Source organism: Lolium rigidum, chromosome 3 (assembly GCF_022539505.1).
Source record: "Lolium rigidum isolate FL_2022 chromosome 3, APGP_CSIRO_Lrig_0.1, whole genome shotgun sequence".
NCBI lineage: Eukaryota > Viridiplantae > Streptophyta > Magnoliopsida > Poales > Poaceae > Lolium > Lolium rigidum.
The window spans coordinates 176,443,342-176,457,809 of NC_061510.1; the positions used below are offsets into that span (position 1 = coordinate 176,443,342).

The 14,468-nt window shown below is 46.7% G+C and overlaps 1 pseudogene; it reads right to left on the reverse strand.

Moving 5' to 3' along the window:
- Nucleotides 1–1,060: 1,060 nt before the first annotated feature.
- On the reverse strand, nt 1,061–9,907 carry LOC124698699 (annotated as a pseudogene).
- Nucleotides 9,908–14,468: the final 4,561 nt, after the last annotated feature.

Consider the following 14,468-nt stretch of genomic DNA (forward strand, 5'->3'; position numbering starts at 1 on the left):
ACATAACAGTTGGTTTTTTGGGAGGCCTATTTAAGGGGTCTTCTTCCCCAAAGGTTACTTATCTTCGGAGCTCATTTTTTCCCTCCATTGATGATCTCCCTTGAGATTTCTATCTCAGTAGTCTCCATGATTTTTGTTACAATTTGAGGGAAAATATAGAGGAAATCTATATCTACACTTTGACCAATTCATATCTCTTTTGTACTGAAGGCAATCTTGAGACCTAGATCTTAGAGAATTTTGGTGTTCTCCTCTTCTGTTCTTCCACCCTTATTCTCCCATATCTTTTGTAGCTTTGGTGGATTTTTGGAGTGAAGAAATTGCCATTGCATTTTGTGCATCGGTTTCAGTTCTTCACGGTGATACATGGAGATTAAATTTTGTGGGATAATTTCTTACTCTCAGTACTTGTAACCGGAGCTTGTTCCTATTGGGTTCTTGGAACCCTATACGACTTGGTGACTTGGTGGTGTTGCGGAGCTCAATCATTGTTGTGTAAAGCTCGCGGTGAATTTCTTGGGAGCCTCCAATTAAGGTTTGGAATTTATCCCAAGCTTGTACGGGTTTGGTGACCACCCTCAAGTTTCTCGTAGTGGATCGTGGCATTTTGCATTGTGCAAGAGCGCGGTGAGATTACGGTGAGCTAGTGTCGTGCTAGGGGAGCATTTCAAAATTTCAAAATAAATGGCTCTCCTCGAATTTTAAAATAAATGGCTCTCCTCGAGTTCGGCCTCCATTTGGAGTTTCTAGATTTAGACCTCGTTAAATAAACGAAAACAGAAACTTCACTTCTGGTTCGACATCTTCTACTTGATTCATTGGAAACTATGCGTTCTTTGGGCACAGTTCTCTTACCCATGACCTTTTTGTTTGCATGAAAAAGAAAAGGCCACGGGCCTCATCCGGTCATGACCTGAGGTGTTATTTAACGTCTCAAATCTGGGAATCACTCCCTGACGGTATATCATCTCAAGTGTGAAGACACCTGAATTCAGTCCCCTCCCAACGCTCGTGATCATGGGTCGTTGAATTGGAAATACGTCCAGACTGATTCACTTAATTAATTATCATCTTTCCTGACATCTGTAAGAAGGGGTTCCTTCTTATCCTCCCACTTTTCAATCTTTTCTGTGCCTCCTCCACCTGAAGGTTGTGCAAACAGAAGAAAATACAGTTAAACTGTCAATCTTTCCTATACTAACTGCAAACATGTTCTAATTTTTTTAAAACCCTATCCACACATATTTGCAAACTGTGATAAATTTGTGCCAGGATGGAAGATGAGCAGACTAGAGGCTACATATTACATTCATGACAACAACTATGGAGGCAGAGGAAGGTAGCTTGAATCTTGGGACCTCACGTAGTTAATTCCCTTTATCATAAGTAGTACGTGTTGTGCAAAATCGAAATGAAAAACGAATCTTTCTGCTCCATAGGTTTAGTAACATGTACCTCTTTGTTCCAATCAGTTCTGATGGTGACCCATAGCAGAATGGCCGTCTGCATGGCCGTACCTCCAATCATGCCACCCCAAATGCCCTGCCGGTAGGCATACCATGAAACATATGTTAAGAGCATAGATCTGAAGATAACGGTATCATGTATGTATCAACAGTTCATAGCTAAATCCACCACCTTTACGCCGAGTTTGAAGACAAAACCTAGAACAACACCAAGAGGAACGCCTACGATGTAGTAACAACCGATGTTCACGTAAGCAACAAACTGTTGCCATCCACATCCAACAGCAACACCTGATATCTCTATAGATGTTAGTGAAGTTCAATCATCAATTCACACCATAAATATGTTGACACAATGGGGAAAATTATGAAACTCTTGAACATGATACCCATAATAGTTTCCATCACAGAAAAATAAAATAAACAGACGTAATAGTTTGTGCATGGCTGGTTGCTTGCAATTTAGGGTTTCCTTGGTTCGCAGAATTTTGAAAACATATGAATAGGAAAAGTGTAGGATTGCGATAACATGACATACTGAATCTTACATAAATAAAAAATGCACGAATCAAGAATATAAGTTGTTTGATTGCACCACACGAAAAATAAAGGAACTTGTCTGAACGAACACATGCTTGGCATAGTTGTGACTGAATCAAAAGAAATTTTCCATGAGGTTAAAACCTAAGGAAAATTTTCCTACAGAATTCCATGCAAAGTAATCAGTAGGAGTTTTTTTCTATGGTAGCCAATTATTCTAGAAATCAAACAAGCTCTACAGTTTTTTTAGGAACATAATCCTCAAAAATTTCTACAAACCAAAGAAGCCCTTATTTGGCAAAATTCAACCACAAACGACAAGCATGAAACTTTGAAGAGAACTCTGAAAAAAATATGATACCCCCTGTTTACAAACAAGACATAGTTGTGTCGTGTGAGAAAAAATGACACAGTTGCCCCAAAACTTATTGCATCTGAATAGATAATCCTAGAATGCAGATTTTATACTAATTTAAATATGCAAAAGTCTATAGTCGTTTCAAATGGAAGTGTTTGCTATCTGTTACTAGTAATTACTTTCTAATTAAATGCAATCTTTTTATGTGTTACGAGTTAACGAATTTTGTAACTTTTAACCAAAATACAGTTTGGTTTGAAAATCGAAATGAGATATTTGATGTTTCAGACATAAACACCAATCGTCCTAGCACAAGAATTTGAATGAAAATGAAATGGAGATGCGGTACGAAATTTCCCAGGTGTTTTAATATAAAAAGATCGTACTGATGCAATACCCAAGAATCAAGATACCTCATGTGCACATGCAAAAACTTTCTGAAATTACCAGATAGAACAGGTTGGATGCCATTGAGAATGAGCGTGATGGCGAGCAGCGGGCAGAGATCCGCCACAGCGTTGGAAACTGTTTCACCCTCTGTGAACAAGTAGCTGATGTAATTTCGAAGGCAGAGGATCACAATTGCAAGGATGACAGTGATTGTTCCACAGAGCACGGTGACGACCCATACTGAGAAAAATGCCGACTTGGGGTTGCCGGCACCAAGCTCATTGCTCACTCTTACACTGAAAAGTATTTCATTAGTTAGTATGTAGCTATTAGTCTCCTTTTTAAGGAATGAAGATGTTATCGAGCCATTCAGTTTAGTCTTGCGAACCTTGCAGCGGCATTGAAACCTACTGAGATCATGAACAACCATCCAGCAATTGTCATGCTGCACCGGACAAATCGCAGGTTAGCACCAACTCTGATTACTAGCTAGGTAAAACAGCAAAGACATAGAGATGAATGGCACTCACCACACAGATAGGGAATCCAATGCAAGCTCAGGGTTAGGGAGCAAGCCGGCAATGAGCACGAGGACCTGAAAGTACCATGTCTCAAGGCACAGCATAACTGCAGATGCCGCTGAGAGCTTAATAAAATCCGTCAAGCCAGAGAAGGCTTGCGAGGTGAACCCGGTCCATGTATGGCGGCACGTCGGGCTCATGACAATGTACCCAAACTGCGCCGCCACAATGATCCACCAGCTCAGACTCAGCACCAGGGAGGCACCAAGAAGCCCCAGCCCAGCCTTGTAAACGACAACCCAGCTCAGCAGCAGGTGCAACGCTAGCGTTGCGGTTGAGATGTAAGCACTCGGCAGAACAATGCTCTGAGCCTGCATGAACTTCTGGATTGGGAAATTGAAAGCGTAGGCGAAGATCTGAGGTATCAGGCCGTATACGAAAATGGACGCGGCACGGGCGATCTCTGGTGACTGTCCCAGGAACAGGAGGATTGGTTCAGAGAAAACGTAGATCACCGCAAGCGGTATGCCGGTGCAGCACAGGAGCACGGCAGATCGTTGTAGGTAAGTTCCAAGCATTTCGTACTTCCGTGCGCCGTAGGCTTGTCCGCAGAGAGTCTCCACTGCACTACCCATGCCAAGCTGCAAACACAAAATGTCTTGTTACTGACAAGAATTGTGAATTAGGTGGTACCAGAAGCAAAATTAGCAGTGCACAACACACTGAGGAAAGCAATGATGATGGAACAAGTGGTAGTTCGAATATTGAAAGCCAATTGTGGTTGAGAAGATCCATCTAAGCGCACCATTTTGTTCCTTTTTTTTCTCATTCAGAGTTTCATTGGATCCATTTTTCTTGGTCAAATTTATCACCTTGGAGTTAAACATTTCTCTTCCTATTTCCTCCATATTTTCTTCTGAGATAACATGCAAACTGCTTTTACATGTTTCCTAGGAAAAAAAAGCTTGTTGTGTTTTCCTTGACGAAGGAAAGAGGTTAAATTGGTTGAACATTTGATGGATGTTTCATATTGGTCGGTTTCTGGGTCAACTGTTCCTAACAGAATTGCACTAAACTGTACCAAAATAAGCTAAATAGTCAAATGTGTCTTCCGATTTCAGTACTAATGAAATCAATAGGAAATGTAAAAAAACACAAAAACATTCAAGGAACAATGAAAATTAAACACAAGATAAAAGCTCCTGAGCGACTGAAAACAAACATGTTACTGTTGTGTATATATACTAGTACTGTATATCAATTTCGACAAGCATGTAAAATATTCAAAGACTGCCCAATACAGACTGTGGTATCAATGAGTTGTATTTTAACAATTATATATATCCAAAATTAAATAAATGCCTAAACAGGTTCTGACATATCAATGTAGATTAGTATCTTTGGAAATTGATCATCTACGGCAGCAAGCTTTGTGCAACTAAGTTTACATTAGTTCTCAGAAGATGAAATCTTCCAAATCCAGGTTTATCAATGGGGCATGGGTCTTCTCGCGGTGCTCAGTTGTTTCTTCTAAAAAACTTCCACATGTGCAAGTGTATACTAGTCATGTTTTTAGGATTAACAATGTTATAATTTAAGATTTTTTCCAGTGTTCTTATTATGTGAAGTTGAGTGGGTTCTGAATTTCTGATGAGCCAAATGGCAGACACGTTTTATCATAAATCACGTTTGTCTGCATTGCAGGGCCGTCTTCAAAAATTTGGGGGCCTAGGCGAAATGCAAAATAGGGCCTTGTTATGGCCGCTTAGAACTTGAAGATGATAGGGGTGTGACACAGGAGGACGAGATCGTTCTCTTCGTCTAGGTGTCGTTACCGGCGACTATATCTGATAGCAGGAGATAGGGATCAAGAGAAATCAGAGGGATGGGGAGAGCACATAGAAGCATACGGGATACACATCCTCTTATTGGAGGACCAGCATTGTGGACCAAACTGACTCCAAGATCTGTAGTACATAAGTAAGACCCTTTTGACTCACGTTACCCAATTTTCCTAATTTTCCTAATGTAGTAATTTAACTGGACTTCAATTATGGAAACCGCTACACTACTAAGAGCATGTCTAACAAGCCCCTTATTTTTCTGCCCCTTAAAACGCGAGTAGAGGGCCCTGTATTCACTTTCTGCCGGCCGAAAACTCGTCCGAGCTAGCAGACCCCATATCCCCACCCCGTAAAACAGAATCCTACGGAATATTCTGTTTTCAGCGGCGGCGCGCGGGTGGCTATGGCGGCAGCGCGGGGAAAACGGTTGGGAATTCTGAAATATCCGCGCGCCCTAGTGAAATGGGATGAGGGGTTGACCCTGTATTCAGCCTCCCACCCCGTACAAGTAAGGGGCGAAGAGCCGCCCCGTAGCCAAAACTGTAAAAAATCGATGCGGAGGCCTTTTTTACGGGGTCTGCTAGACAGCCGGGTAGCGCCCAACCCCTTATTTCGGCGGTTATTATACGGGTTTTGCCCTTTTAAGGGGTCTGTTAGACATGCTCTAACGCCACAACACTACTCCTCTCCTTCAGACACTCGTCCTCAAGCTGTAATTCATGTCGGATCTTTGACATAATCAATGACTTCAAGGTAGAAAAGGCGTTGGCAAGGATGGCCTCTCGATATTTTTCTCGTCGCAGTTGAAACATAATCCCTTTTCCCTTCTTTCTGCCATCTCTACAACGTCAATCGACGGAGCACCCATTCTCCCCCATCTGGAGCTGAACTAGTCAAGGGCGTACCTTGCAGCTGTCTTGTGGGCATGGATGACTTTTCGCTGGAGGATGCTTCTATGATGGCCGCTGCTGCGACTTTAGCCCTCAGTTGATGAGCTCGGGCAAAGCTCATTGTCGTGTCCAAGTCTTGCGGGTTATACAGCTCCACGTCGATCTTCAATAGGTCGATCAGGACCGAAGTGAAGATGGACACCTGCTGTGCCGTGGACAAGGCATCAACGTGACCCGAAAGTGCTAAAAACTTTTCTTCGTACTGTGCAACAGTCCTGTCATACGAATCCTTATCAATTCGCCGAGACAATTGGATCGAGTCGGAGGGCCGAAACGAAGATGACAACGGTTTTTAAAATGAGGCCACGATGGACTGTCTTCGTTGCGCTCAAGCTGCATGTACCATGTGTGGGCAGTTCTAGTCATATGGTATGCAACAAGCCACACCTTCTATGCTTCGGTAGTCCTTTGTCTCCAAAAGAGCTGATCACATCTGTTTAGCCATCCGAGTGGATCTTCTTTGCCATCATAAGTGGGAAAATCCAGCTTGTGGTAGTGTGGTACGCCGGCGATGTTTGCGAGTTGGGGCACGGCTGGTGGCACCTACGGCGTGAGAACCAAGGACCATGCTGCCCTAGAGGCAGTGACATTTGTTGGCAATCCAAAGCTGGCTGTAGCCGGGGTTGTAGTCGTGGCCGATGCAATGGTAGCCGGGGTTCATGTCTAGATCTGTAGCAGCCGACGATGTTGACAACGGCAACTACGATGTCGCGGGTGCCAGGTCCTTTGGAGGCGGGTACAAGCCTGCTTGGCCGCCTGGTTTGAGCTCCAGCTCCTTCCTCGAGGGCTGCGGTGCTGTTCTGGATGGCCTTGTTGATCTCTTGGATTGCAGTATTATCTTTGCATATACCAAGAATTGCTTCCATGATGTCATATGTGGTGTAGGTTGCCTGATTCGCCTTGTACGCACCGAAAACCATGGTGATCGGCTTTGATACCAGATGGTGTGTCCGCTTAGAGCTTCGAAGATGATAGGGTTGGCAGTACTATCCGTCTCTTTGCATTCTAGTACTGCCAAACATAAAGACAACAAATCAAACAACCCCTCGCCATTTGATTCCGTCATATGACTCACAAGTTGATTCCTGCCAATCAACCTCTGATTTTGATTTCTAGTACTAGATGTCTCTGATTGCATCAGTACTGCCGAACATATGGACAACAAATTAATCAACGCCGCCATTAGTTTTGACTCAAAATTGCGCAGGTGACAATCTAGCCTATTTTTTAGGACTTCTACACTACCTGCAGATACTCCATGAGAAGGGTTAGGAGTAGCAGTAAAACTATCTAACCATTCGATCAAAACGGTATATTAGACATTTTCCTTGGTAATGAAAGGGCAAGTTTGACCTTTGTAATCTAATGCTAACTCCATGTGACCGTCGGTGTAGCATGGACTATTGGGCATGTGGTGTGGCTCATGAGAACCCATCGATCGGTTTGAACGAATAATCCATAGTATGTAGACGAAATATAGAATGTTCAACCAATCATCAGAACAAGTTGTTACTAGTACATGTGATGATCTGCTAGTTCCAGTTGTTCACGCCATGGATGCTAGTCATCCGGGCCTCTAGGTATGTCATATTTTAATCTCGACGGCTCTGATTATAAAGGTTCCGGCACTGATCGCGGCTCGCCGGAAAATCAAGCCGCCCTGCTCACCATCTCTCCGCGTGGGGATTAAACAATTGAATAGACAAAAAAAAAGGAGTGAACTTTTTTTCTTCAGTCACAAGAACGAAAAAAAACCCTAGCTCCTAGCGTCGTCCCCGCGGGCGACCTGGGGGCTCCCTGGCGGCGCCCCTCCCGAGCCCTCCCCCTCCCTTCCCCCTCCTCCTCGCCGCCGCCAGAGGGCGTCGCCGAGCAAAGCCCGCGCGGCGTCGGCGGCGGCGGGGCTCCTCTGCTCCCTCGCACGGTGGCGGCGGCGCGGGTCTTCGCGGCCGGTGAGGGCGTCGTGCGGGTAGGGCGCGGCGGCGAGGTTGCCCTGCAACAGCGCGGCTACTACGCGGCTCCGGCGTGCTCGCGGCGGCGACGGTTCTCCGGCGCGGCCTTCTGCGGGCGACGCGAGCTTGGTGGTGCGGCGGGCCGGTGGAGTCTGTGAGCGTCGCGGTTGAGGTCTGGTGCGGCAGGGCGCGGCCGGCGGCGGCGTCCGCCCTCCCCGTCACGGAGGTCCTTGGCGAGGTGTTGGGTAGTGCGGCCAGATCTCGATCTGGTCGTCTCGAGTCGGGCTGAGGCAGGGGCCTGCGCCCCATTCGAGCCCACCTACCTCCGCCCCAGATCTGCGGGCTCCCGCAGCCTTGGGGGCTGCTGGTTGCCGATCTGGATGGTGGTGATCTCCTGGTGCAGCGGCGGTGCGGCTGTGGTTTTGGTTGGGCTCTCTGTCCGCCGCGCTTGCGGGCCAGGGCAGGGGCCCTGGGCTTTGACCCATTCCATCTCCAGTTTCGGCGTGCTCGGCGGCCATGGGGGCTGTCGGTTTGCGGCTCCGGTTTCTCGCGTGGCGGCGTTTCCCGTCTCTCTCGTTCGTCGGTACTGCGAGGCCGGGACGCCGGGGCGGCGGCCCTGGAAGGTGGGAGTCATGTTGGTTGGCGGGCGAGCCAATGACTCTGGTGCTGGCTGGTGACCACGGCCGCGAGGGCGGCGTGGTGGTCGGCGAGTTGATTGTTGTGGGGTAGAGGGGGGTGATCTTGCCAAAGGGAAACCTTTGCCCCTTGGGGCCACGATGGCGGCGTCCGCAGACGGCGTTCCCTTGCTGAAGGCGCCGTGAGGCAAATCTTCATCCTTCTACTTCCTCCGGGTGAAAACCCAAGATCCTCGGATCGGGCAGTGGTGGCACTCCGGTGTCGTACTCTTCTTGAAGACACTGCCTTGGAGCCCACAGCACAAGGCTCACCGAAGGTTGCGACGGAGGTGATTCTTCGGCGATCTTCGGCAAGGCTTCCTCCGTGCCCTTCCCTTGTCGAGCTTCCTTGGCGCTGCTGTTCGGTTTGTGAGCATCGTGGGTTGGTCCCCGGTGGTGGTCGGCCTCCGGTGGCGTTTCTACGACGGAGGAGTGTTGTTGAGGCGCGCGTGAAAAATGGCTCGCTCTCGAGTGAGCTCCGGCCCGACACTGTAGACTCCGGCTCTACTCCGAGTCCTCGTAGGCGCGTTGGCTGAGCATGTTGGTCACGCTTCCGGCTGTAGCTTCTTCGGTAGTTCGTGTGGGTGTGTGGTGTCGTTCTGTAAGCTGGGTTCAGCACTTTGTACCGTTTTCGCCGTTGTTGGCTTTGTTAATTCAAAGTCGGGCACTTCAGTGCCTATTATCTAAAAAAAAACAAGTGACTGCAATAATAGATGTCTCCTTTACGACTTACTACCCCTGGACTCAAGGTAGTACTCTTGTGTTGGAGTACTAGCCAAGCCAGGGATGTCCGTTCGATTCAAACAAATGGACGGGTCATGTTTTTTTTTTTAGGAACGGCCCATGGTTTATTTCATCAGGGTGCTCTAGCACTCTCTTGTCTAGTTGTGGGTTAGAGTTGTCTCAAAAAAAAAAAAATTTGTGGGTTAGAGAATCGCCTAGGGAACTACACCATCCAACCGTCCGAGAGCACGCAGTCTCGATGGTCCAGATGGAGCGTGTGATGGAATCGAAGCTGATGTGTGATGTATGTGTACGTACCATGAGGCCGTAGGCGAACATCTGGATGCCGGTGTTGCCGAGCGAGGCGGCGGCGAGCTCGAGGTTCCCAAGGTGACCGGAGAAGATCTGCGTCGACATGGACATGAGGTAGTTGATCATGTACGTCACCACCGCCGGCGCCGCCAGCCGCGTCAGCAGCCCGAGCTCGATCGTCCCCGCCGCCCACGCGCGCTTCGCAAGCGGCGCCGACGAGTCCGTCAGGATGCTCTCCAGCCGACCGGACGCGCCGTGTGCGGCCATGGTGACAAGAGACTGAGCGCAGCGAGATCGAGCAGCTCCACCTCGTGTCTGGCCTCGTATATGTGTCTGTATTGCGTTGACTGATACTTCTAGGCAAGGCCGGGCTGTTGAGTCCTACATATAGCAATCGACTGTCTCCTTGCTTCACTTCTGAAATACTCCCTCCCCTTGTTACTAAATCAAAGTTAATTAAAACAAATCGGGGAGAGTATTTGCTTACGCAGGATTTTTTTTCTCCATCCTGTTACTGATACAGTCTGTTGCTTCATTGGGACAGCTAGCGGCCACCAGTTCGACTGTACGCTACTCAATACAGGTTGGTACTCCGTAGGGTAATCATTAATGACGGGCTAAATCTGGCCGGCACGGCCAGCTATTTGTATTTTTTTTTCTGACACTGGTTTTACAAAAGGAATATATAATATCATAAAGATATCAATTAGATTTAGCATCTGCATTAACAAGATGCCTCAAGACATCGAAGATGCACACAACTAAAAAAAGAAAAAACCCTGCCGGTGATCAATCACTCACGTCTGCAACACTTTAACCACCACCACCAAAGGTAACACCCGAACTGTAAAATAGGTTCTCCAAAAGCAACACCTTTAAGAAAGAACCAACACATTAGTGCTATTGTCCCCCGATCAAAGATATTAGGTTTTCACTCTAGAGAAAGTCCGAGTTCACAAAATAATGCTCAATAATGACATTATTAGGTACAATGAATGAAGGCTATACCTTGCGTTTTTACCATGAAAATCGCTACTCGGTACTCGATGAGCACTACCAAAAATCAAGTCATCTAGTGCTACTACCCTCACTTGCTGAGGCCGCCGCTGCAAATCACAAACACCTGAGACACATATGTATTGTTCGGAATGGACATGAACATCGCCCCGCAAGCCATATCTGTACAACAACTTGTGTAGCAATGTCTTCATCGCACCCAATACACCATCCGCCATAAGTTCGAGTCTTCCAATCATATCCGCCATGACTTTCTCCACCTCGGTCAATACCATGAGAATCTAAACTTGGACATATCCCATTTCACCGACAAAAAAACGAAGCTTAGAGCCACATGACATAGGCATCCCCAATGGGCCTGCCGAAGATGGTACCCGGGGTTTACTGAAGGCCCACGACCCGAAGTTCATGAAGCTCGGAAGCCCAATTAAGAGATAGTTTTGGAAAGATAGAGTTTTATTAGGAATAAGACTTGTAACTATTACGGGACGAACTCAAAGAGTCTCCCGGTTTCTGTAACTTGTACATCACGAAACCTTCGGCTCCGCCTCCTATATAAGGGGGAGTCGAAGGACAAAGAGAGGATCGATTTCATTGTCAACATAACCTTAGTTTTCTAGCAGTCGAGTACTTTGCCGGCTGAACCCTCGAGATCTACTTGCCCTCTACTTCCAACCCTAGTCTACAATCTGTAGGCATTGACAAGTCGATACCTTGTCACCACACCCTCTTAAAGCCGCACTGGCTGATAATATGGGACACGTACGACCCGATCCTTTCTGATCAAATATCCAGAAGAGTCATGCGCCAATCCACGTAGATCTGTGACGGGGAATACTATCAGACCAATGAGGCTGACAAGAGGCAAATCGACAACTTAGGAAGATAAGACCGATCTTAATTTTTCGCTCGCCGCCTCTCCGCGATTCCCCGAGGCCCAACCGAGCCCAAGTGAGAGAAGGAGGCTGCACCGTTGCTGCCGAGAAAGAAATAGTCTTATGTATAGATAGAGAAATATATAAAACATGTATGCGGCAATAAAGTGCTCAACCACTATTTTATATAGAAGGGAAGGAGAAGAAAGTCAAGAGAGGGGGGAAGGAGAAGAAGTCGAAGGAAGAGCTTAAATCAAGCACAAGGCGTTGCCCACAAGATTATCTAGACCAGATCTATAACCTTGTCTTCTTCAACGTATGGTTCCATCATATTTGGTGAGATTGTTTCAATCCCTAGCTCTTACACACCAAATCATGGATCTTGACTTGCTAAATTTGTTTGTGACCGCCATCTATTTCTTTCTTCTTACAACAACATGACGTATATTTTTGTATTTTCTCAAATAGTGTTGTGTGCACAGAGAGAAACAAATGAAACATGGATGCGACTATGAAATGGTCAGCCACTATTTAACCATAGGGTGTGGTCAGTTAGAATTTGGTGTTCGAATTTTGGAAGGAACACCCAAAATTTCCTAAAATTGCATGCAGTCAAATCACATGTGCAAAAACATGAGCGCCCGTGGGCTGCGTACAATCATCTAGAGAATCGTGAAAAAAGAAATCCATCCATAGTACTACTTGACACGTGATTTTGATATGGTTAGGAATACTTGACTTACGGCACAGGAATACGACTCGCTGTTTCATCTACAGTTACTGGCCTTAGTAGAGCATGTATTCACTGATGTGGCAGGGTGTGGACCATGTCTGTTAGGCCATGTAGAGTTTCAACTGTATAATCATGTTTTAAAGAAAACCTCCTAGACACGAGTGCTCTGCTGTTGAGGCGCGTGAGAAGTGCAAGGCTGGTGATGTCATATGAGGGGAGCGGTACCTTGAAGCGCTTGACGAAGGCCTCAACAGCCTCCGGCCCTAGGATTCCTAGCTGGCAAACGAGGCAAGGTGAGGCACAATGCGCCACCGGCATGTAGCCATTTCCTATAGCTAGGCGTGCGCTCTTGTGCGTAGCGATAGTGGTATTCCCGTTTTCCTTGGGTGCTGGAGCCGGCTGCACCAGCGATGGGGGCACTAGTGAGGAGATGGTGGTGAAAAGGCAGCGTATGATGGTGTTCCTGGTACCACGAGCCGCCGGTGTGATGTAAGGAGAGGCGATGTCCAGTAGGCCGACGCACTCAACAACCTATCTAGGGGCGTTATCATGGCACATGATAGAAAAAAACTGATTTCTCCATCTGGGCCTGAAGGGCCTGGTCGTCGTTGGCCTTGAAGCTTAGGAAAGTATCCCCATGAGCGTGCACATGGGGCCCAAACATGTCCCAAATCTCGTCAGGTGAAGGGGCCCAAACCATGTGGTTGATTGTGTCCCTATTAGGTCGCCGAGAGAAGGACAAGGGGCAGGAGAGCGAGTCCTAGATGGCAAAGAGCACATGAATTGGGTCTTGGCTCGAGTGGGTGTCGTGGCGTTGTCCACGGGTTCCAACACTTTAAAGATTTTATGGCAACATCTTGAACAAATACGGAATAAAATCGGCGTTTATTTTTTCAAGCACCAAACATGTATAATTAGGGCTCACCTATGTGCACCACCAACTTATATAAAGCAAGACAAGCAACTATGTGATAGCAAGATAAATAAATTCAAGCACGAAGGCTATCACAAAATAAAATGCATAAGTAAAGAGCTTGGGTATAGAAATAACCGAGCACATGGAGACGATGATGTATCCCAAAGTTTACACTCTTGTGAGTGATATTCTCCATTGGAGCGATGTGGAGGCCAAAGCACCCCAAAGACCACGAAGGCCTCACCATATTCTACTTGAGTCTTCCCACCAAAAGGGAAGTTATCGATCCACTATGGAACCTTGAGGGTGGACACCGAACCCATACAAGCTTGGGAAAATCTCCACAACTTAATTGGATGCTCCAAAGAAATTGCCATGAAGGCCTCACACTTGAGGAATCTCCATAACTTAATTGGAGACCTCAAAACTCCATGATGGCGTGTAAGACACACGTCCGTTGGGAACCCCAAGAGGAAGGTGTGATGCGTACAACAACAAGTTTTCCCTCAGTAAGAAACCAAGGTTATCGAACCAGTAGGAGTCAAGGAACACGTGAAGGTTGTTGGTGGCGGAGTGTAGTGCGGCGCAACGCCAGGGATTCCGGCGCCAACGTGGAACCTGCACAACACAATGAAAGTACTTTGCCCCAACGTAACAGTGAGGTTGTCAATCTCACCGGCTTGCTTAAACAAAGGATTAAATGTATAGTGTGGAAGATGATGTTTGTTTGCGAAGAACAGTAAAGAAACGAGTTTGCGGTAGATTGTATTTCAGATGTAAAGAATGGACCGGGGTCCACGAGTTCACTAGTGGTGTCTCTCCCATAAGATAAATGGCATGCTTGGGTGAACAAATTACAGTTGGGCAATTGACAAATAGAGAGGGCATAACAATGCACATACATATCACGATGACTACTATGAGATTTAATCGGGGCATTACGACAAAGTACATAGACCGCTATCCAGCATGCATCTATGCCTAAAAAGTCCACCTTCAGGTTATCATCCGAACCCCTTCCAGTATTAAGTTGCAAACAACAGACAATTGCATTAAGTATGGTGCGTAATGTAATCAACAGAAATATCCTTAGACAAAGCATTGATGTTTTATGCCTAATGGCAACCGCACATCCACAACCTTAGAACTTTCTGTCACTGTCCCAGATTCAATGGAGGCATGAACCGACTATCGAGCATA